Consider the following 25,479-nt stretch of genomic DNA (forward strand, 5'->3'; position numbering starts at 1 on the left):
GTTTGCCGGCCTTTCACTACTTGCAACTTTAGGGTCCCAGCTGACGAGAAAGCACCGCTGATCATTAAAGACCCTCCTCCACTATTTTAAAAAACAAACATTTTCACCTGGTCAAAATGATAAGACCACTTTAATAAAATTGGCTAGTTTTGAAATAATGAATACGAAAAGCTTTCTATGTTACTAAAAGCAACTTGTTAGTGGATAAAAAACATCTTACTAAATTATAAATGGCAAAAGGGAAACCATTATCAGAGTTTGAGGGAGGAAGGATCTTTGGGCTTAATAGGGGTGGACTCTCTTATAGATTCATTGTAAACAAAGTGAATCGTAGCAAAACCGTCATCACAATTTTTTTTTAAGAAATCCAGATCAATATGGGCACAAACAGAGTCCAGGTTGACCAAAAATAATAACCCCATCACTGGATCGCCGCATCAGAGAAGAAGTTAAAAAAAACTCCAGTATGAGCTCAAGTCGATTGAAAAGCCAAACAGCAGCAGAATGTAGTCCTAAAACCATCAGAAGGCATCTGAAAATGAAGGGTTTCAATCATTTAAAGCGACTACAGAAACCACGTCTTCTTGAACAGCACAAAACTAACCGACTTAAATATGCCGCCAAATACCAGATGTGGATGAAGAGAAGTGGGAAAATGTAATTTTCTCCGATGAGAAAAAGTTTAATCTAGATGGTCCAGATGGATTTCAACACTATTGGCATGATAAAAATTTGCCCAAAGAGACTTTTTCAACTCGGCATAGTGGAGGAGGATCTTTAATGATCAGCGGTGCTTTCTCGTCAGCTGGGACCCTAAAGTTGCAAGTAGTGAAAGGCCGGCAAACATCATTGAAGCACATTTCAATGCTTGAAAATGCTTCTATCAGGACTGAAGGTCCACGTCTGTGTGGAAGAATCCAGCAAGACAACGCTGCGATACACACTTCTCGACAAGCACGAGAATACTTTTCTTCAAATAATATAGAATTGTTAGATCATCCAGCATGTTCTCCGGACCTCAATCCCATTGAAAATCTTTGGGGATGAATGGCAAAAGAAGATGGAACCCAGTATGATTCGATAAAGGAACTTTCTGATTCAGTTTTCAGTACATGAGATAAAATTCCTTCGCAACTGATAAAAAAAACTTAGTCGCAAGCATGCCGAAGAGAATGTTTGAAGTAATTCGTAATAATGGAGGCTATACTAAATACTGAGACCCATTTTAGTAATTTTAGTAATTTATAATTGCCTTTTGTTAGATAAATTATCAGTGGTCTTATTATTTTGACCAAGTGAAAATGTTTGGGTTTTTTTTTTAATAATTATTAGATCAGTGTTAAGGTTTCGAATGAAGCAGATTTCATTTTTTTCCTATCATATTTTCCCTTTTGGCAATGGTTTCAACCATTTGATTGATTAAAAATTCGATAATATGCGTAAACGTTTACTTTCTTAAGTGGTCTTATGATTTTGACCAGGACTGTATATATATAATGAATTCGATTTTCAGGTCTCACTTTCGACACTATAGGAAAACAACGATGCAATTATTATGCAGATCCTTGATCATTTCTTGCAAATATTGCAACGTATTTTCGCGCAAGAATGCACACATTTCGTCATTCCTTAATAAAATTACAATTTACCTTTTTGATTCACACTCTCACCTACGTAATCCCACATAGGTAGAAGCAAATACTTCAAATTCTTTAAATTAAATTTTTCCAGGGAACCTGAATTTCGGGTTAGTGCTCTCTCGTGGTTCTATCCTCCTGAACCCTTCTCGAAAATTAAGTGCGATGCCAGTTAATGAAATTATAACTTTATTATTATTATTATTATTATTATTATTATTATTATTATTATTATTATTGTTGTTGTTGTTGTTGTTGTTGTTGTTGTTTTTTACTTACTAAGAGTAATCATATAAGCCATCATCAAAGATTTCTCTTAGAGAAAAAACTGTGGTGTTCTCTGGAATACAATTATAATCTTATCTAGTAAGTTACAGCAACAATTATAATCCTCCCTTGTAAGTTGCACAAACCATTATTATCTTACTTTGTAAGTTGCACCAACAATTATAATCTTACCTCGTTAGTTTCACCAAAAATTATTATTTTTATTATTACTTGAACCAACAATTATAATCTTACTTATAAATTTAAACAAACAATTATTATCTTAACTAGTTAGTTGCCCCAGCAATTTTAATCTTACCTTGTCCATTGCACTGTAACACCCTTTCTGGTGAAGTTGCGTAAGGACCTCTGATCTTCGAAAACTTCGGCTCGTGTCGTTTGGTTCTTCGAGAGGCCGTCACATTGTATTCTGGTATACTGAAAACGAATAACAAAACTCACGCAGGCAAAAAGACGACAGACGCTTGAATTCAAATCTAATTTCACAAAATATATTACAGACTTTTTACAAATATTTTTTTGTTCTTAGCAAGTTTTAAAAGTCTCAAATCTTTAGTCTTCGCAGACGGCACTCAGGCGGAATGGAGAGGGGGTGTGGTCACTCTTTTGGGAGCAGTATTGTTCGAGTTTCGCGCACAAAACTGGTTAATTTCGAGCGACATTATCACTATATAGTAATGTCAGGCGTGGGGGAGACGATCTCCTAAGCCAATCGAATCACGCCACGCATCTGGGGAACCCAGATTTGCGGGTGTGCAATTCAGCCATATCACTAGCTTTACAATCTGAAACCAAAATATGATATCTATTCCCATGACCCCCAGAGTTAATTGGTTGTCAGTCAGAACCCACGGTACTGATTCGCGGACCAGACAATATCAACGCTATTATTCCAACGTTTCCTGTCGTCATTTTCGAATAACAATATATTTCCAAACAATAAAGCAAAATATATCTATTTTGACAATGAAATAAAATATATATGCATATCTTCTACTTTAAGTCTTTGGGATATTCGCCGTTGCCCGGGATCTATTAAAGCTATCTTAGCATCGTCATATGACTCCCCAATGAGGAACAATCGCTCCTTCAATCAAGTTACAACACCCGCAATTATTATCTTACATTGTTAGTTGCACAAACAATTATAATCTCACTTGTTAGTTAAAGCACAATTATAGTTTTACCTTGTTAGTTCTACAAGCAATTATAATTTTACCTTTTTAGTTGCACAAGCAATTTTAGTCTAACCTGATTAGTTACACCAACAATTGTTATCTTACTTAGTTGAGCCAATAATTATTATCTTATCTTGATAGTTACACCTACAATTATAACCTTACCTTGTTAGTTTCATACCAATTATAATCTTACCTTAATAGCTGCACCAACAATTAAACCCCTACCTTGTTAATTATCTAACCTTTTAAGATGCACAAACAATTATAATATTACGTTGTTCATTTCAACAATAATTAGTACCTTACCTTGGTCGTTTCACTAACAATTTTTTGTTAGTTGAATCCACAATTATAAACTTACATTATTAGTTTCACCATCAATTATAATATTACGTTGTTACTTGCGTCAACAATGATAACATTTTTTTAGTTGAATGAACAATTGTTATCTACATTGTTAGTTTCACCGTAAATTATATTTTTTTTGTCATGGTAGTCACCACTTATAAAGGCCTGAAAGATAGATAGATAGATAGATAGATAGATAGATAGATAGATTTTTTTTTTTTGCATGGTAGTCACCACTTGTCAAGGCCCGGAAGATAGATAGATAGATAGATAGATAGATAGATAGATAGATATATATAAACTGTTAATATTCTAGTAAATAGAGCTTGAGCCACATTTCGATTACACCTCGAAGTTTGAGGCAACTGAATACTTTACTCGCTGTCCAATCATATCACATTCAGCTGAACATGAAAGTTTCCGCCTTCATTAAAGAGCATTTATGCAGAAAGCAATTACTTTTTGAGGAAACATGCGACCCAACAGTTCTTAATAGATTCATTTATTTACAAGCAATCATCCAGGATAGGTAGACAAGCATGCATCAACATAGATAGATAGATAGATAGATAGATAGATAGATAGATAGATAGATACCAACACACGTGAATGCGTATAAAATGTGATAAAAACTGTTTGCTTATATAATTCGGCAATATGGGAGAGTTTAAAATATGAAATGAAATTTCTCATAAAATGAACTGCTTAGTATATGGATAATCATATCGACAAACTAAGTGAAATAAAAACACATACATTAAAGTTGGACGAAGATATTTTGGTCGGTTCAAATGAGTTTAATCATTTGGTGCAATTAAGCTTTATTGTAGCGAAAACGAACTTTATATAAAATTAACATGGAAACCAATCTGAAATGGGGAAGCGCGTGAGGCAAAGTGAAAGTGAGGGGGGATGCACTTCGTATGTGGAATGAGTGTTTTATTATGTAAGTAGGGAAGAAACAAAGCGAGGATGTCAGGCGGAGAACATATATACTTTTTTATTTGCTTTACATAAGCATGCAGAAGAATGTTTCGGTCAACTAGTTAGAAGTAACTAAAGACTTCTTCAGGCGAAACAGCTTATACAAAAGTAGAGTCCGTAATGAATTACGGACTTGACTTTTTTATAAGCACATATCGCCTGAAAGGGATTTTAATTTATCTAGCTGACCGAAACATGCTCATGAATGTGTAAAGACATATAAATGCTTATGTAACACAAATAAAAAGTATGTCCTGCTTTACGTCGGTATTGAGTACTCCTGTATGAACCATATTAAAAATTCACAGGTTGTTTCACATCTGGAAAATATTAACCTGGAAACCAAATAAATAGAAAATGAATTACGCCTTATCACCCACCCAGGCCTGCATCCGGAGAGCCAATTCCAGTTTCGAATTGTGTACCCACGGTAGATGCTGCAGTGCATCAGAGTAGATGCAGAATGCAACTGTTTTATAAGGCAGAAGGTTGCCATCTAATATATATATATATACATATATACATATATATACATATATATACATATATACATATATATACATATATATACATATATATATACTTTTTATTTGTTTTACATAAGTATTTATATGTCGCGCGCATGATCTGAAGAGGTTCCTAGTTACTTGTAACTGGCTGACTGAAACATGCTTATGAGTGTAGTGACATATAAATGTTTATGTTACAAATAAAACATTATATATATTTGCATATATACGCGCGAGCGTGTTCGCGTGCGTGTGTGTGTGTGTGTGTGTGTGTGTGTGTGTGTGTGTGTGTGTGTGTGTGTGTGTGTGTGTGTGTGTGTGTGTGTGTGTGAAACGACGTAGTTCTCCCCTCGACAATGTCGCCACTCTCAACTTTGTTTGCCGTGGATTTCTTTTGTTTCAACTTATTTTCTGTCCATGTTGTCGTCTCTCACATTGGTCGCTGTCGAGTGCTTGCATACGAGTTTACAAGTATATAAAAAACTACAAAACACAAATCAAAAAAAAAAAAACACAAACTCCGGCATATTCTGCAAATATAAGTTGCGTTCTGGATGGGTGTGCTACATCATCGACCCTCTACACGCTAAGGTCCACATCTACATTTACTGTATTTGTAAGTCAATGGATCCATTCATTTGCCCATGCACTCCGCGATCTACATCTGAGTCCAACTAGCAAGTGACGTCAACCGTATACTACCTTCAACTGTCCTGCCTCATTTGTTCAAGTTTATGTTACTCCTTGATCTAGTGGTCTCCATTGCAACGAAACTTCCAATTTCAGTAGTTTCTTTCCAAAAATCGTAGGCTGGTTAAACTGTTTCTGATTACTGTTTTCTCCCTACTTTTAACCTTGGTCTTTTTAAGACTAAGATCAATAAACATCTCCTGTCTTTACGATAATCATCTTTTGTTCTTGTTAGCTTCTTATATTAAATGACTTTACTTTACTTGTTGTCTGAAGCGATTTCCAAAGAAAAATAAAAATTTACAATGTTGGCTATTTTGTTTGAGTTTGGGCTTAGTATGGCGCTAAAATTTACTGTTGAAGCCTTCGTGAAATGTTCTTAACAGAATTTTGAAATGAGCAGAAAAAATAATTTAAGCAAAATGTTGTTAAACAAATCCGGAACATTTCTAGAATTGTCATATCATATTTTGAGCTCTGGTAGGGCATACACTATTGAGCTATTATCTTAACTTTGGAGCGAATTTAAAGCAATTATATATATATATATATATATATATATATATATATATATATATATATATATATATATATATATATATATATATATGAGCATATACGCAGCATGGCGTTGCGTAATAGGCTCATTTATTTGCCACGGATCGCACCACTCATGCACCAATAGATAATAATGAATTTATACAGGAGATGAAAATTTCAAAATGGCCTCCGATTATGTTAGACACGCTTCGCCAGTCACTGGTTCATAATTATCTTATTGTTACATGGCGTCTCCAGGCCTCAACAAAAGATTGGGCTAATTACCGTTATACACACCTAATAATTATAATCATAATCCTCGTATTGCAATGATATATGTATCATTGCAATACGAGGATTATGATTATAATAATGGCAATACTATTACTACTAATAATAATAATTTTGAAAATTACAATTGCCTAGTAACTTCCACCCCCTCTGAAAAAAAAACAACTACTAGAGTAAGTACTACTTGTATCGCACAAAAGAGTGGAAGAGTCAAGGAGAATGGAAACACCGTGGAGGAAAAGCGCTTGCCAGACCTCCACTGAATGAGTGCGAGAATGACAGGGATCTAGGGGAGGCGTATTGCCACCCAAATCTCAGTGAAGACCAATTGTCACTTCCAATGAAAAATCAATGGTAAGCAGTCGTTTTAATAGCGCAAATTCATTTGCAAAGGTTTTCAAAAGAGGTGGAGAGTATTGAAATCTGGGGAAACTTATTGACACTCAGATCCTTGGGAACACCACAGGTTGTTTTCAATGAAAAATCTTTGATGATGGCATATGTGAGAAGTACTACTGAGCATTATAATAATAATAATAATAATAATAATAATAATAATAATAATAATAATAATAATGCACTACATCCAAAGGACGATGTTGACCGATTCTACGTGAAAAGGAAAGACGGCGGAGGATGTCTGGTTTGAATATAAGACTGCGAATTAAGCAAAAAAGGAACTAGAAAATGCATAATGCAAAGCACTGAAAGGATAATTATGGCAGCGAGAGACACTGAAAAAAATCAGTAAAACAGAAAACAGATTAACAAAAGACGAAAAAAGAAAATGGGAAGAGAAACAACTACACGGAAGATTCGTAAGAATAACAAGAGATAGGAATAACGAAAACACCTGGACATGGATGCGAAAATGATAGGTAAACCGAGAAACTTAATTCCTAATAATAGCAGCACAAGATAACTCGATAAGAACTAACAACATCAAAGCAAAAATCAACGAAATACAAGAAAGCAGCAAATGCAGACTCCGTGAACAAAGAGACGAAACGATAAACTAATGCAGCAAATTGGCCCAAAAGGAATACAAGAAGAGGCACGATAAAGTGGCGAGGGTAGGACACTGGGAATTATGCAAACAAGAGCATCTCGAACACACAGACAAATGGTACAAGCATAACCCGGCAACAGTACTCGAAAATGAGAATCACAAAATCCTATGGGGCATGGACATACAAACAGATAAACCCATCCAATCAAGAAGTCCGTATGTCGTAATAATTAACAAGAAAGAAAAGTCCTGTGAAATCGTAGGCTTTGCTGTTCCAGCTGACCAGGAGGGTGAATATCAAAGAAAAAGGAGAAACGGAGCAAATACAGAGAGTTAGCCAGAGAGCTGAAAGGGATATGGATGATCAATAAAATCAGGATAATACCTATAATAGTAGGAGCACAAGGAACAATTCCGAAAACCTTTTAAAAAAGAATGGGAGAAATTGGAATCAGAGGAATGGCTGGAAATATATAACGAATAACAATAATTAAAACAGCTGAAATATTAAGTAAAAACTCTGATACACATGGACCACATACGTGGGCCACATACGTGAGCCACATACGTAGGCCCGACAAATTGCCGCAGAAGAAAAACATGAAGAAGTGTTACATGGAACAAAGAAGACTAAAGCTGCACATCTATAAGTTCTCTATCCCCTCCCCCATCCCACATTGTCCCAACACCGCCTCCCCCAAAAAGGGAGACCAAAGAGTCGAGAAAAATCAAGGAAGATGGAAAGATTTGAAGAGAGGGCGCTGCTGACCTAGTGCGAAGAGAACTGGGATTTGGGGCTTATTGCCACTCAAATCCCAATGGAGACCAATGGCCGCTGCCAGCAAGAAATCAATGGTAAGCGATAACGCAAATTCAACGCAAATGTTATCGAAAGAGGTGGAAAGTACTGATAATCTGGAGAGACTTGTCACTCAGCTTCCAGGAAACACCACAGTTTGTTTTTATGGGGAGATCTTTGATAACCTGCATAAAAGCTCCTTGTGAGCGAATGATAATAAAAACAAAACAATAATAATAATAAAACAACAATAATAATAATAATAAAGTATAATAGTAAAATTATTATTATTAATATTAAAATTATAATTATAATAATGATAATAATAAAAATGAAAATAATAGTAATAAAAACAATAATAATAATTATAAAAATGTAAATAATAATAATAATAATAATAATAATAATAATAATGATAATAATGATAATAATAATAATAAATTCACAACCTTACACGAAAGGCTAGCCCAAAACCTGAGAAGATGTATACAGGACGCAAGCGTGCCAGACTAGATGACAAAATTATGGCGATATTGAAGTATATCAATATTGTTTTAATAAAAATAAATAAATTTAATGGTTAAAATTCCAAGACGCGAATTAAAACAACTAAAGTGAACTGTTACCGTGGCAACAACGGCGACAGTGAAGATAAAGATAATTTTTAAAAAGAAGAAGAAAAGAAAAACGCAGAAAAATGTGTGCAGCGTTTTTTTTTTGTTTGTTTGTTGTTGTTTTTTTTTTGTTTTTTTTTGAAAAAGTTAACCGTTAAGAATTTGAAAAGCAAGTCAGTTGCAGAAAAGTTCTCATATATGCGACTCCGCTGGTAAAAGGAAGGCAACACCACGAGAAATATAAAAAGGAAAAATATATTTGGTGTCGACCAGCGTAAAACTAAAGGTTGGTTTATCTTTTAATCTTCTCATTTGTCAGTCATAAAGATATATATATATATATATATATATATATATATATATATATATATATATATATATATATATAACGAATCAATGTGAGAGAAACTATAAAATGTCAAAACCTCAGGAGTTTCTCTAGAACTTGATAAAAAATATATATATATCACCCGAAAGAAAGAAAAACAAAGTGAATAAGCGGGAAAATCAACCGGAGTTTTAGCTATTATGAATTAATAATGACAGTGACACAACTCTGTGAATTATCTTTGTTGTAAACTTCTTTTTTTTTGCTGAGAGTTTGGTATGCGAGACATATCTATACATATACATATATAAAAAAAAAAGAAAAAAGAAGAAAGACTTATGAACTTAAATATATGTATCATCGTTTGAAATTTGTATATATTACCTATTCGTTCTTTGGTTCATGATTTTCTTGGGGATACAAAACTTTATTAAGGCAATCATGAAGGGAAGACGTATTCTTTCAGAATTCATTTTATATTAAAAAAAGACCGAGGAGAAAAGGAAAATGGATAGCGACTAAAAAAATAAAAGTAAGGAAATAGAAAAAAAATCAAAACGAGTCAATTGACATGTTTCGCCCTCACTCTTCAAAATTGGAATCGAGGGATTTATTTTTTAGTAATTTGTTTTCCTTAATGATAAAATCTAAAAAAGAGACGGGAGCAACAGCCATCGTATGGGGATGAATTTTAGAGGCTGATCGCGTTCAAACCCAACAAGCAGTCCTTTTGCTTACAAAGGGAATGCTTCCTAAGGCGAACGTGAACAGTCTCCAAGACTTTTAGATGATATACGGAGTGTGCTCGACTCAATACAGAGAAAGAGTCGATGCTGGAGTCCGTTGCACAATCCCGGTATTTAATAAAGTGTTTCGTTATAGCGAATCCATATGTGTTGTTTACAGCGTCGGTAGGTAGGAATCTTTCATTCCTGATTTTGCCTGGGACATGTTGTTGTATGCGACTTTCCACTTTTAAAGACTGCAACTACATTTAAATGAATAAATGGCATTACTAATATGATGAGGGGGTAGAACATCTTTTTTATTGGAAGCCATTAATGGTTTTCTATTATACACAACACGAACATTTGAAGCAAAATAACATCCTTCAACAGTTGAACTAATTTGTTTGGTGAATTTTTCACTTACTTTCCTCAACCACGGCAATCGAATATAAACCGGACACTTATCAAACATATTGTGTTTTGTTCGTAAAAAATCTGCTTTTTTCCTTTCAATGGTGGTTTCAATTACATCTAAAGGGTGCCCATTATTGGACAAAGCATCTGTAATTGTATTTAATTCCTCATCCATTTTTTTCTGGCGAGCAGATCATTAGGGCACGATGTGTTAATGTCCAGATTAAATTATATTTGCGCTTGTTAGGGCAGAACGAATCCCAGTGTTTATACAGCCCAGTGAATGTTGGTGCGTGATTAATCGATGTGAGCTAACTAGATGGAGGTTTCGTTACCAAAACATCAAGAAACGGGGGGGGGGCGGAATTATCTTCACTTTCATACGTATACTTTAACGCCGGATGCATACTGTTTAGTAACGAGAAAAATTCGTTTGCCTCCGAATTACTAGGCAAAACGTGTCGTCTACATATCTAAAATAGACCAATGGTTTTATGGGTCCGGACATTAATTTTTCCTCATGGAATCCTACCAAAAATGTATATATATATATATATATATATATATATATATATATATATATATATATATATATATATGTATGTATATATATATGTATGTATATATATATATATACATGTTGAATTGATTATCTTTTCATGTTAAAAATATATCCTGACACTTCTGACCTACCATCTCTTACAGCGATAGACAGTCGATTACTAAATAAATCTATCTATCCATCTGATGTCTATTTTATACAACACACAAGCCTATAGGCAGATAATTGATACCCCCATTTAAAATGCTTCGTATTTTTATAGAGGAAGTCAATTAAATACGGACTGGTACGTAGTACCCTAGTGGTCTTTCACGCGAACTGAGGATATTTTTTAATTAATTCATCATTATCGGATAATAAAGCAAACCTCAGAAGGGGCACGTCACAAAAGGTAGAACTACACTTCTACAGAAGGGCATAGAGAAAGGAACCATCCCCACCAACTATAGGCCGATCACGTGCTTACCCACTATGTGGAAGATACTGACAGCACAACTGGGGGGGGGACAGATCTACTACCCCCTAAATAATCGTGGACAGAAAGGATGCCAAAAAGGAAAAAGAGGAACACGTGACCTGTTATATATAGATCAAAAGATCCTAAAGGGGTTAAAAAGAAGGCAAAAGAATTTAGCCATGGCATGGATCGACTACAAAAAAGCGTACAACAGGATCCCCGAAGCATGGATAATAGAATGCCTAAAAATGTATAAAATACCAAGCGGGATCACCAATGTAATAGAAAATGTAACGAAAACATGGAGACTGGAATTGACAGCTACACGTAACAGAAAGTAACATACAAAGAGGCATTTTCCAAGGAGACTCACTATCACCATTACTGTTCATCATACTGAATAGTATTCTGAGAAAGTGCCAAGCCGGAGACAAGTTTTCCAATACAGAGGGAAAAAATGGATCACCTAATGCACATGGACGATTTGAAATTTTTTGTAAGGAGCGAAAAGGAGCTAGAGACACGAAGTAACACTACCAGGATCTTCAGATATCCATATGAAAATTGGAATGGAAAAGTGCGCACAACTAGTTATAAGAAAGCGAAAACTGGAAAAGACAGAAGGCATGGAACTACCCAAGCAAACAGAGATGAGGGTACTAGGAGAACAAGACGACTATAAATACTTGGGAATTCTGGAAGCAGAAACCATCAGAGCAACAGAAATGAAAGAAAAATTGGAAAGGAATACCTAAGGAGAACAAGAAAACTCCTGGGAACGAAATTATATAGTAGAAACCTAATAAAAGGTATAAATACATGGGTAGTATCACTAGTAAGATACTTTGGACCGTTTATAGGGTGGACAAAAGAAGAACTGAGACAGCTCGATCAGAAGACCAGGAAACTCATGATCATGCATAATGCACTAAACCCAAAGGACGATATTGACAGACTCTACGTGACAAGGACAGATGGCGGGAGAGAACTGGTCTGCATAGAAGACTGTGTGAATGACACAAAAAACAAGAACTAGAAAAATACATAATACAAAATACTGAAAGTATAATCATGGCAGAAAGAGACACGAAAACAAAACAACAAAACAGAACATAGAGGGACAAATGTCAAAACGAGAAAAGAAAATGGGAAAAGAAACAACTACACGGAAGATTCATAAGAATGACACAATATGAGATAATGAAAACACCTGGACATGGATGTGAAAAGGACATATAAACCGAGAAACTGAATCTCTAATAAGTGCAGCACAAGATAACTCGATAAGAACCAACCATATCAAAGCAAAGTTTGATAAAACATAAGAAAACAGCAAATGCAGACTTTATGGAAAAAGAGACGAAACGATAAACTATATAGTAAGTGAATGCAGCAAACTCGCCCAAAACGAATACAAAAATAGGCACAACCAAACGGGGAGGGTGGTGCACTAGAGATTATGCAAACGGTTGCATTTTAACGTACAGACAAATTGTACAAGCATAACCCCGCAACAGTACTCGAAAACGAGAACCAAAAAATCCTATGGGACATGGACATACAGACGGACAAACCCATCCAAGCAAGAAAACCACATGTCGTAGTAATTACCAAGAAAGAAAAATCCTGTCAAATCGTAGATTTTGCTATCCCAGCTGACCACAGGGTGAGTATGAAAGAAAAGCAGAAACGGAGCAAATATACAGAGCTAGCCAGAGAGTTAAAAGGGATTTTGATGATGAAAAAAAAATAAAAATAATACCTATAATAGTAGGAGCACTCGGAAAATTTTCGAAAAACTTGAAAAAAAATTAGAGAAATTGGAATCAGAGGAATGACTGTTACAAGAAAGGCTGCCCTCTTTTCTCGTAAATAAGAAAAACATCAGATAAGTGGAAAATGAGATTAGGATAAGCCGAGACTCGAACCCTGTAAGTAATGTTCAGAGATAGAGTCAGAAAATGGAATGTCAGAATTTTGCTATTGCTAAATTTCATATAAAATAGTTGGATATTGTTGTATTGTAAAAAGAATTTAATTGTTCATTCTTTTATGGAAACTGAATTAAAAAGGTCAGCTGGAAAAGAATGAACAAGGCAATTAAAAATATATTGAAAAAATTGGTTAGGTTGAAAAATAGGTTAGTGAGAATTCTTTGTTTGCAGAAGTGTGTTTTGGAAACGTATGCTTATCCACGTGAGTTGGTCACGTTTGGAGCCATACATCTGACGTCATAGCAGAACGGGAATTTCTCAATATAGAGGCTAGGATTAGCAGATTGGTAAGACAGTCGGGCAGAGAGTCGAGAGTCGGCAGTCGAGCAGAGGAGGTTCCCTTTAGGAGCGAAGGGAGAACATTTAACCATGTAGAAACGAATTTGAATTCCTGACGACAATCATCATTTCGACCGGTCAAATGAAATAAAGAACATCATCGATTTTTGTAACTGTTGCCTTCGTGTCGTCATTCAACAATTAAAGGTAATGTGTAATCATCTTAATATGAACTTTGTATAACTTCCATCCTAAGTAATGTGTCTCCTCCCCATCATAAGTAATGATTCCCCCCTCTGTCTTAAAAGAACTGATGACCCTCTCTCCTCGATAAAATATATTATAAGAATCCACAGAACTATACTATGTATAAATGGCTTCTCTCTCCCTCACCACCATCGTATATATTTACCCGTCATTTTAAATATGGCCCCATCCCTATGCAACATGGCTGCAAAAATACAACGACTAACGATAATGAAAACGGCTGAAATATCAAGGAAAACACTTGAATGTGGAGAATAATACAAGTATACAATATAATGAAGAAGCGTTACAGGGAATGAAGAACACTGAGGCTGCATATCTATAAGTTCTACGCCCCATCACGCATTCCCTCCAATTATCTCATCACCGCCCCCCCCCCAAAAAAAAAGTGATACCAAAGAGCCGAGAAGGGTCAAGGAGGATGGAAAAACCGAGGAGAGAGCGCTAACCAGACCTCTGCTGGACAAGTGCAAAGAGAACTGGGACCTTGGGGAGGCTTAGTGCCACTCAAATTCAAGTATATCCCGCTGCCAGCGAGAAATCAATGGTAAGCGGCTGTTACGATGACGCAAATTTATTAGAAAATGCTATCGAAGGAGGTAGAGAGTACTGGAAAATCTGAAGAAACTTGTTGTCACTCAGCTTCCAGGGAATACTACTGGCTGATTTCACTGAGATCTTTGATAACCTGTGTGAAAGCTACTTATAAGCCAATAATAATAAAATAATAATAATAATAACAACAACAATATTAATAATAAAAGTAATAATTATAACAACAACAACAATAATAATAATAATAATAATAATAATAACCACAACAATAATAATAGTTATTATAATATAATAACTAATAAAAATAATATATAATAATAATGAAAATATAATAACAATGATAATAATAACAATGATAATAATGAAAATAATAAAAAAAACAATGATTATAATAATAATAATAATAATAATAATAATGATAATAATAATAATAATATTATATTATTATTATTTACAACAATTATAATAATAATAGCAATAATTATTTACAACAACAGCAATTATTTAATTTACACATGTGCCAAGACAGTAAGTATGAAAGTTGTAGCAGAAAAAATACAGAGGAGAAAAAATACAGAGGAGAAAAAATACAGAGGAGAAAAAATACAGATGAGAAAATAGGCTGACAAAACCTGGAAATGAGGTTTGAAACTCAGATCAATAAACTTAAAAAAAGGAGTAAAAGCGATAAACAAGATAGAAAAGAAATGTGACAAGCAGGGAGAGGTTAAACAAGAAACAGGAAGAATTGAAGCAAAAATATCAGAAAAAAGTGAGATTAAGACGATGCAGGTACAAATCTGAACAGTTCAAGCAAAAAAAACAAGATCTTTGAAAATATTGAAAGCCAGTTCTACCAGAATGAAGGAAATAAAACAGCACAACCGGGCCCGACAGAATCAAAATGTTACTGTGGCAAAATATGGGAAGAGCAAAAGGATCATGATAGAAATGCAGAATAGCTGAAAGAAATAAAAGAAGTGTCACAGCAAATCGATAAAGGAACAGAGAATGAAATCAGCAAGGAAACCCTCAAGACAACTCTATGAAAAATGACTAATCAGAGAGCACCAGGTCATGATGAAATGCGTGCCTACTAGTTTAAAAAATTCCCAACACTACATAAAAGGCTAGTTCAGCAACTGAAAAGATGTATCCACGATGCAACTGTGTCAGAAAGGTAGAACCACACTGGTGCAAAAAAGACGCAGAAAAGGGGACCATCCCAGCAACTAGAGGCCTATAACCTGCTTACCTCCGATATGGAAAATACTAATAGCACAGGTGATTGAACAAATTTAGCATTCGCTTCATAACCGCGGACTATTCCCAGAGCAACATAAAGGAAAAAAGGAACACGAGGCAAAATATAAAATAAAATGAATTAAATCAAGACATAGATCAACTTCAAGAAAGCGTATGACAGGGTCCTGCAAGCATGGATAATAGAATGCCTGAGAATGTACAAAATACCAGGTAAGATAATTAATTTGATAGAAAATGCAATGAGAACTTAGAGACTTGAACTGACAGCTGATGGACAACACAGAACTGAAATCAAAATACAAAGAGGCATCTTCGAAGGTGATTCCATAGTTCATCAATTCATCATAGTCATGATGCCCCTAAACAATATACTAAGAAAATGCCAAGCAGTATATAAGTACACTAATATAGATGAAAGAATGAATGTATATGGATGACCTGAAACTGTTTGCAAAAACAAAGACAGAACTAATAAACACAACCAGAATGTTCAGCCAGAATATCCGAATGGAATTTGGTATAGAAAACTGTGTAGTTCTGATTATAAGGAGGGGAAAAAAGGAAGCAACACAAGGTATGGCACTACCTAATCAAACAGAGACGAGGGCACTAAGTGAACATGATAGGTACAAATATTTGGAGTTCTGGACGTAGAAATCATCAAAGTGACCGAAATGGAAAAGAAAATTGGAAAGAAATACATCAAAAGAACAAGAAAACTCTTCGAAACTAAAAGCCATACTAATAAAAACTCTTCGAAACTAAAAGCCATACTAATAAAAACTCTTCGAAACTAAAAGCAATACTAATAAAGCCATACTAAAAAAACCATACTGATAAATCTATACTAATAGCCATACTTATATAGCCATACTAATAAAGCCATACTAATAAAGCCATACTAATATAGCCATACTAATAAAGCCATACTAATATACCCATACTAATAAAGCCATACTAATATAGACATACTAATAAAGCCATACTAATATAGCCATACTACTATAGCCATACTAATAAAGCCATACTAGTATAGCCATACTAATATAGCCATACTAAAAAAGTCATACTAATAAAGCCATACTAATAAAGCCATACTAATAAAGCCATACTAATATACCCATACTAATAAAGCCCTACTAATATACCCATACTAATAAAGCCATACTAATATAGCCATACTAATAAAGCCATACTAATAAAGCCATACTAATATACCCATACTAATAAAGCCATACTAATATAGCCATACTAATAAAGCCATACTAATATAGCCATACTAATATACCCATACTAATAAAGCCATACTAATATAGCCATACTAATAAAGCCATACTAATATAGCCATATTAATAAAGCCATACTAATATAGCCATACTAATAAAGCCATACTAATATAACCATACTAATAAAGCCATACTAATAAAGCCATACTAATATAGCCATAATAATAAAGCCATACTAATATAGCCATACTAATAAAGCCATACTAATATAGCCATATTAATAAAACCATACTAATAAAGCCATAGTAATAAAGCCATACTAATAAAGCCATACTAATAAAGCCATACTAATATACCCATACTAATAAAGCCATACTAATAAAGCCATACTAATATAGCCATACTAATAAAGCCATACTAATATACCCATACTAATAAAGCCATACTAATATAACCATACTAATAAAGCCATAGTAATAAAGCCATACTAATAAAGCCATACTAATAAAGCCATACTAATATACCCATACTAATAAAGCCATAGTAATAAAGCCATACTAATAAAGCCATACTAATAAAGCCATACTAATATACCCATACTAATAAAGCCATACGAATAAAGCCATACTAATATAGCCATACTAATAAAGCCATACTAATATACCCATACTAATAAAGCCATACTAATAAAGCCATACTAATATAGCCATACTAATAAAGCCATACTAATATAGCCATACTAATAAAGCCATACTAATAAAACCATACTTATATAGCCATACTAATAAAGCCATACTAATAAAGCCATACTAATTAAGCCATACCATTAAAGGCATACTAATAAAGCCAAACTAATAAAGCAAAACTAATAAAACCATACTTATAAAACCATACTAATGAAGCCATACTAATAAAACCAAACTTATAAAACCATACAAATAAAGCCATACTAAATAAACATACTAATAAAACCATACTAATGAAGCCATACTAATAAAACCGAACTTATAAAACCATACTAATAAAGCCGTGCTAATAAAACATACTAATAAAGCCATACTAATAAAGACATACTAATATAGCCATACTAATAAAGCCATACTAATATAGCCATACTAATAAAGCCATACTAATAAAGCCATACTAATAAAGCCATACTAATATAGCCATACTAATATAGCCATACTAATATAGCCATACTAATAAAGCCATACTAATAAAGCTATACTAATATAGCCATACTAATATAGCCATACTAATAAAGCCATACTAATATAGCCATACTAATATAGCCATACTAATAAAGCCATACTAATAAAGCCATACTAATATAGCCATACTAATATAGCCATACTAATAAAGCCATACTAATATAGCCATACTAATAAAGCCATACTAATAAAGCCATACTAATAAAGCCATACTAATATAGCCATACTAATAAAGCCATACTAATATAGTCATACTAATATAGCCATACAAATAAAGCCATACTAATAAAGCTATACTAATATAGCCATACTAATATAGCCATACTAATAAAGCCATACTAATATAGCCATACTAATATAGCCATACTAATAAAGCCATACTAATAAAGCCATACTAATATAGCCATACTAATAAAGCCATACTAATATAGCCATACTAATAAAGCCATACTAATATAGCCATACTAATAAAGCCATACTAATAAAGCCATACTAATAAAGCCATACTAATATAGCCATACTAATATAGCCATACTAATATAGCCATACTAATAAAGCCATACTAATAAAGCTATACTAATATAGCCATACTAATATAGCCATACTAATAAAGCCATACTAATATAGCCATACTAATATAGCCATACTAATAAAGCCATACTAATATAGCCATACTAATAAAGCCATACTAATATAGCCATACTAATAAAGCCATACTAATATAGCCATACTAATAAAGCCATACTAATATAGCCATACTAATAAAGCCATACTAATATAGCCATACTAATAAAGCCATACTAATATAGCCATACTAATATAGCCATACTAATATAGCCATACTAATAAAGTCATACATATATAGCCATACTAATAAAGCCATACTAATAAAGCTATACTAATATAGCCATACTAATATAGCCATACTAATAAAGCCATACTAATATAGCCATACTAATATAGCCATACTAATAAAGCCATCCTAATATAGCCATACTAATAAAGCCATACTAATATAGCCATATTAATATAGCCATACTAATATAGCCATACTAATATAGCCATACTAATAAAGCCATCCTAATATAGCCATACTAATAAAGCAATACTTATAAAGCCATACTAATAAAGCCATACTAATATAGCCATACTAGTAAAGGCATACTAATATAGCCATACTAATAAAGCCATACTAATAAAGCCATACTAATAAAGACATACTTATATAGCCATACTAATAAAGACATACTAATAAAGCCATACTAATAAAGACATACTTATATAGCCATACTAGTATAGCCATACTTATAAAGCCATACTAATAAAGTGCAGCCATGCGTCGAATTTGTTTGAAAACGGGGTAGACAGTTTCGATTTAAATCAAGTCTGGAATGACTCAGAGAAAACAGCAGAGTTGCTGCAAAAATTACATACGTAAACTTTGCTAAGTGAGTTCTTTCTTTACTTTAGTTAGAGTGGGGGGAGGGCTATCGCCATACTTTTCCATAATTTCTCAGATGAACTTATAGTAAGTACAATACTTGTATTATTAATAATTATCTTGCTTTGCGCATATTGAATAATTATAAAATATAAATTGAATCATAAGCTGAAATCACAAATAGTATAAATTAGACATAAGAAGTAACAATTTTAAGAGGTTTACATAAATTTGGCAAGCATTTATATATTTATATATATATGTATATATATATGTATGTATATATGTATATATATATATACATATATATGCGTATGCATACACGTATGTATGTGTGTATGGGTATATTTGTGTATTTTTATTGGCAGGGGTATATATATGAATAAATTTGAGTTAACAAATACATCTAAAAAACAAAGGCAGTATAAAAATTTCCATTTGAATTATCTCCCTTTAACTGAACCGAGTAACTAGTTAATTATATATATATATATATATATATATATATATATATATATACTATATTCACAAGATACAATATATGCTAAAATAATATAGATATATAACTACTTCATTTACTCACATAAATTTAATATACGAAAATATAGATTTATGCGTAAACTTTCAGTATTTACTTCAAAAGTGCTCAATACGTTGATATATATTTTATAAATTACTAACTAGCTCTACCTACGTATTGAGCACTTTTGAAGTAAATACTTAAAGTTTACGCATAAATCTATACTTTCATATATTAAATTTATGGTAGTAAATGAAGTAGTTATACCTAGCTCCTAAAACAGTCGGGCACTTTCAAAAGAATTTATTTCACCACATTAAAAATTGATATGGAAAGAGTTAATTTCGAAACATCGCTAAAAAACATCCCCACACCCAGCAAACATAGCTATATTATTAAATTAATCCAAAAAAACAGATGAACTAATACGCCGAATGCGATGGCGAGCAAATTTCTTCCTTAAAAATGAAAACGTAAACAAAAAAAGAATCCTATGGTTTTAAAACCCTTAAAAATGCGAAAACAGTAGACCTTTTGATAAACTTTGAAAATGACCTTTTAAACGTAATTAAAAACCTAGAATTCCACAATCAACCTAACAATTTCCAACGGAAACTACACAAAATCGTTAGAAACATAAACAACTCTAATAAAATCTTTGTAAAAGCAGATAAAACCAGAAACTTTTATAAAATAGATAAGCAAGAATATAACAAACTAATCACAGAAAACATTACAAAAAACTACAAAAAACTAGACACAAACGAATGCGACTACATAGATATAATAAATACTGAAAGTAAACAAATTACCGATAAACTAAAAATTAGCGATAAAGTTGTCAAATTGAAACCTAGAGAGTCATACATTCTGCTTAAAGACCACAAATGGGACTTTAATAACAATCCCAGCACCCGCCTGATAAACCCAACTAAACCAGAAATAGGTAGAATTAGCAAAACTATACTTTCTAGAGTACACAAACAAATCAAACAGGACCTAGAACTAAACCAGTGGGCAAATACTACCGAAGCAATCACCTGGTTTAAAAATATAGAAAACAAAGATAAATGTACGTCCATACAGTTTGACATCATAGACTTTTATCCCTCGATATCCGAAGAACTTTTTAACATTGCCCTAGAATTTGCCGAGGCATACACTGATATATCCTCAGAAGAAATCAACATAATTAAAAAAATGTAGAAAATCAGTTCTAATAAATAACAATAACCAATGGATAAAAACTAAAATGAAAAATTCGTTCGATTTGGCGATGGGTGCCAGAGACTTTGCAGAGGCATCAGATCTTGTGGGATTATTCATTCTATATACCCTCACAAGCATATTCGATACTACGGATATCAGCCTATATAGAGATGACGGACTAGCTATAATAAAAAACTCCAACAAAGTCAAGGGAGAAAACTTTAAGAAAATCATACACAAAGAAATGGAAAAATTAGGCCTAAAAGCGGACGTATCAGCTAACATAAAAATAACAAACTTCCTGGACGTCACGTTAAACTTAGATAAAAACACATATGAACCATACTTAAAAGATAACGCTACTCCAATTTACGTAAACCCTAAGTCCAACCACCCACCATCAATTATAAAACAGATTCCTAACTCGATCGTAAGTAGACTCAGTAATAACTCAAGCGATGAAAATGCATTTAACAGGTCAACCAATATCTACGGAACAGCCCTAAAAAATAGTGGATACAAAAATATCGATATCAAATATAAGCAACAAAACACCAACAACTATAATAAAATTAAAAATGGAAGAAAAAGATCTATAATTTGGTATACGGCCCCATACAATCAAATGTTAAAAACAAAACTTGGCAAGAAATTTCTAGATCTTATTGAAAAACACTTTCCCGCAACAAACCCCTTACACAAAATCTTCAATAAAAATACCTTGAAGTTATCTTACAGTTGTTGCGAAAATTTAGAGATGATAATTAAAGCACATAATAACAAAACACTAAATGAAAACAATGTAAACAACGACAAAATAAACAATAAAAAAGTAGCCACCATGACAAAAATAAAACCAACACTAGCAGAAATAATAATAATAATAATAATAATAATAATAATAATAATAATAATAATAATAATAATAATAATAATAATAATAATAATAATAATAATAATAACAAACCAACCCCGGACAAGAACAACCATACCATAAATAAAAAATACTAATAACGAACAAGATAAATGCAACTGTAGACACCGCACACTTTGCCCAGTCCAAAATAAATGTCTAACAAAAAGCGTAGTTTATCAAGCAACAATATTTGCGAAAGAAAACCCGAATAACAAGAAATATTATGTATGCATGATTCTTTAGATTTCAAAACCCGATACTATGACCACAAAAGTACATTCAAAAATAAAAAAAAAAACACCGTATAAAAACAACACTAGCGAATAAATACTGGGAACTCAAAGAAAGCGGACATTCACCGGTAGTCGAATGGAAAATAATAAGACAAGCTACCACGTGCAGACATTTAGACGACCCATGTAAATTATGCCTCCATGAAAAATTTGCTATACTGTACTTTAAAGAACCCCAAATCTATTAAACTGTAGACGAGAAATAGTTCACAAAATAAAATTTACTCTAGGATAGCGATACAAAATAGCTTTAAAACTAAAAATAACAATAGAAAACAAACAAATAAATAAATTAAATAAACATGAATATACATAAACGATCACACATATATGTATATATATATGTATATATATATGTGCATGTATGTGCGTACACATAGGTATATTTATATATATATAAAAAAGAAAAAAAAGGAAAACGTCTACCTTAAACCACTAACCTAGTTCTAAAACAGATCCTTTGTTCGATAAAATGCATACCCATTGGCTGATAGGAAGGGGCGCGGTGGATACTAGAAAACTGATTGGCTAACTAAAAATCCTCAACATATATAAAAACAAGAAACAACCACAGAATTCGCGCATAAGTCTGACGAATCCTATAGTTGATGAAACGCAGAATATTATCCAGTGTAGCTTAATCGCCATATATATTTTATAAATTACTATATATATATATATATATATATATATATATATATATATATATATATATATTGATACTGCTGTCCTTGAACAATCCAACTGTTGTAACATAGAAACGAGAATCGTTAAAAAAAATGCGTTTGAATTGAACACTTACTGAAGATGAGAGATGATAAGATACAGAAACAACCGCAGCAAAAACCTTAAGGTTTTAACATGTACTGAAGGCTAACCTCAAGTTTCTAGAGATTGTTACAAACGACTGAGAAGTCCAAATTGCCGATCGAAATAAACAGAGAAAAATAATCACAGAAGGATGCAGAGAATTTGAGGAAAAGCGTTTTAATCCTGCAGTATTAAAGCGTGTCCTTAGAAAGCAGGATGAATCCGCAATTTCTGCCGAATTGTAACATGAACTTCAATGTACAATCTGTGACAGATTTCTTCTTTCTAAAGCCAATTTAGTAAGGTCACACAATGTCAGGCATGACTAAAAATTCCCACATTACACAAGTATTACTGTAATATCTTTAGTTTTGTCTCGAATTCAGCAAGACTTTGAACTTTCCCCTTGTTTCATGTTTCCCTTACTCTACTAACATGCAAAAGTTTGAATATAATGTGAACAAACATCTTTATGCTGATAGACATGATATCGAACAGTAACCTTTTATGCTTAAGTGGCAATAGGACTTGTTCGTAATAAAATTTCTATATTAAAAAAGAACATGGCCGGGATAACGATATCGTGGAATTTTGATAAGCGAATGCTCTAGTTTGCATGAATGCAATACTATCAGAGAATCCCGTTGGGTTTCCCTGGTAGGAACACATCAACTTGATTGACAATAAAATAAACAGCTTTTCAAAGAAACAGTAAAAACTGGGTGGACCTCTTAAGAGGAAACAAAACCATACTTCAGCCGGACAGCAACAAAACCAATGTTGAACTGATTGTCAAGGACGTATTCCCGATTGGCACGACAACTCCTAATTAAGCGATGTGAAGGAATTAATTCTGTATTGTGTATATTTATTTCTGTCTGCATGTCCTTATCCGCCATTAGTGAATGGAGTTTATTGACTTTGCCGTAAGTGCATTTACCAGGAAATACCAAGGGAGAGAATTATGACAAATTTTGCATCTGTACAAATTAATATAGTGTTAGATTTCCAATTATAAACTGACTTGCACCAAACTTTATTGTGGTAAAGTTTTAAAAAAAGTTGTTCTTACTGTATATACATAAGTTAATTGTCTGATCGTATTCTCTTTTTCTTTCTCTCTCTCTCTCTCTCTCTCTCTCTCTCTCTCTTTCATTCTGTCGTTTATATATATATATATAGATGTTATTCATTCTTTTTGTTCGTACATTAACTTCAAACAAATTGCACATGTGTGTACCTCCTGCTTTTATAAACATATCACATTTTCGTTTAGTCTTCTTTTAATACCAGAGATCTCCCGCGTCAACGAATAGTTCGCTTTCCAACGTGAACTGTTTCGCGGGCTTTGAAATTCAGAAGGCAAAAGATGGCCGTTTAGAATGTCACGTATTGACACCATTACATCTTCCCTCTACCAACTATCTTCGCTTAACCTCCCTATCCTTCCCCTTTTTCATTTCTTTCTCTCCCTCTTCCATTATTTTCTTCTTGCTCTCTCTCTCTCTCTCTCTCTCTCTCTCTCTATATATATATATATATATATATATATATACATATTTATATATATATACACACACATTTCAAAGTCTAAGGTTATGTAAGTGTGTGTGCGTGTGTGTGTGTCGTCAGGTGGTAAGATGCTAGCATACGAAGTCAAGGGTGCCACTTTGACTGGGTTCGAATCTCCCGATCAGCAATCACTTGCCACATATCTGTGAAACACTAGTGTCTGTAGGCATAAAAAACTGTTTTTAATATCATACTTATAAAGAACCTTTAAGAAATTAAAGTTAACCTTTATGTGGTGAATTAAGGAAAATCGGTCAACTTTTGAGTAAATGCAACATTCTGGCTTCGAATAATTTTATGAGTGTTTGCTTGCTGAGTTGCCATTTATATGCAATTAATTTCCTTCAATTCTTAAGTTAAAATTGACAATGGCTTGGCGGTAAGATACTAGCATAAGAGTCAAGGAGGATGTGTGACTGGGTTCGAATCTCCCAATCAGAAAGTAATTATCAGGTCATACGGTGATGATTGTGTAACATAAAACGCTGGTTACTCTAGGCATAACAATAATTGTTTATATATATATATATATATATATATA

Source organism: Euprymna scolopes, chromosome 39 (assembly GCF_053919585.1).
Source record: "Euprymna scolopes isolate OS-2025 chromosome 39, ASM5391958v1, whole genome shotgun sequence".
Taxonomy (NCBI): domain Eukaryota; kingdom Metazoa; phylum Mollusca; class Cephalopoda; order Sepiida; family Sepiolidae; genus Euprymna; species Euprymna scolopes.